Below are 1,967 nucleotides of genomic sequence, written 5' to 3' on the forward strand. Positions count from 1 at the left end.
CTTTCTTTCTTCCTTTCTTTCTTCCTTCCTTCCTGTAGAGACAGAGTTTCTCTATTGCCCAGGCTGGTCTCAGACTTCTGGGCTCAAGCAACCCTCCTGCTTCGGCCTCCCAAAGTCCTGGGATTACAGGTGTGAGCTACTGCGCCTGGCTAGTCATCAAATCCTTGGTTGAGGAAGAAGACAAGGATGTTCTCAAGGACAGAGAGAGGACCGCAGGATAGCAGGGCTGGGGAGGAGCACTGGGAAGGCTAGGGGGAACCACTCTTCCCTCAAAAGAAGTATCCCTCTTGGGTGGCTAGTGTGCCTTGAGTCAGAAGGACAGGAGGAGAAGGGAGGTTGGGCTTCTTACTCACAGCTCTGAGAATCGTGGACCGCGAATCCAACTCCAAGTGCTCTGACTGCTCCCTTCATCTTCTATGACCTCTCCAACTGGGTCCACAAAGTTTGTCTTATATGTGTTCATATCTGCCTCCTCTGAATCATGCAAGGTGCTCAAAAGGTACTAAAATGTCCCTACAAGTCCTAGTCCTTGCTTTTCTCTTCTGCTTCAGCTCTCACCACTCCTGCCTCATACTCGACGACAAGCTGAACTCAACTGTTTTCAATCAGGCCCTGCACTTTCTAAAATCTCCAGGGAGTTCCCACGCTTCTGCTTTTCTTAGGCATTTTCTCCCTGCTTCCTCTTCCCCACTTCACTAGTTAAGTCTTGTTTATCTTTCAAGTCTTGGTCCTGAGACCAAACTTCCTTTGTGAGCGCTCATCACAGTCTGATCAGGTCCCCTTCAAAATGCCCTCGATACCACAGCACATATCACATTGTGTTGCAGTCTCCTGATAACCGTCTATATCCTCCACAAGACCACAGGCTCCCTCAGGGCAGGGACTGTCTATAGGGACCTGTACAGAACTGATAATAAATCTGTGCTGAAAGAATGATTGGGTGAATGGAGGAGTAGATGCAGGGAGGGGATGCCCATAAGATAATTTATAAGGTTCATGCCAGAGAAGAGCCAAGCTCTTCCTTCCAGCATGTTTTGGCAACAAGTTCCTGGGACTTCAGTTAGGACATATGCAGGTTGTTGGTCAGACAATGAAGCAAAGAAGTGAATGGGTTTTCACCATCATCAAGGTGGCAAGTAAACCTTCCAGAGCCTTCTCCATCCATCTGCTCTGGTGGCTGGAGGTTGGCCAGAGATCCTGGGAGCATTCGGATCATAAAAGGGACTTGCAGTTCATTTATACATAGTCAGTTCAAAAACCACCTCCTTGCAGCAAGCCCCATCCCTCATCTTCTAAGTCTGTTTTTAAAAATTGTGACAAAGCACACAGAATGTAAAATGACCATCTTAACCATTTTTAAGCATACAATTCAGTACTGTTAAGTATATTTACATTGTTGTGCAACCAACTTCAGAACTTTTCATCTTGCAGAATTGAAACTCTATACTTATACTGTTTAACTCCCCATTTCCTTCTTCCTTCAGTCCCTGGCAACCACAAAAAAATGTGATGTTTTGATTCTAGAAGTTTGACTATACTTGATACCTGATATAGTGTAAATGAAATCATACAGTATTTGTCTTTTTGTGAAAGGTGTATATCATTTAGCATAATGTCATTAAGGTTAATCTTTTTTGTGACATATGTCAGCCTTTTTTTTTTTTTTTTTGAGTTGGAGTCTCACTTTGTCGTCCAGACTGGAGTGCAGTGGTCGCTCCCGGCCACCGCAGCCTCGACCTGCTGGGCTCCGGCAATCCTTCCACCTCAGCCTTCCAAGTAGCCGGTATGTCAGCCTTTTTAAGGCTGAATAATATCCCATCGTGTATATAGACCACATTTTGTGTATCCATTCTTCTATCAACGAACACTTGGGTTACTTTCATCTTTTGGCTGTTGTGAATGATACTGCTAATAACATGAGTGTTCAAATATCTTAGAGATCCTCCTTTCAGTTTTTTTTTTTTTTT

This window comes from Carlito syrichta, unplaced genomic scaffold (assembly GCF_000164805.1).
Source record: "Carlito syrichta isolate Samal-C Ts95f unplaced genomic scaffold, Tarsius_syrichta-2.0.1 Scaffold309091, whole genome shotgun sequence".
NCBI classification, from domain to species: Eukaryota; Metazoa; Chordata; class Mammalia; order Primates; family Tarsiidae; genus Carlito; species Carlito syrichta.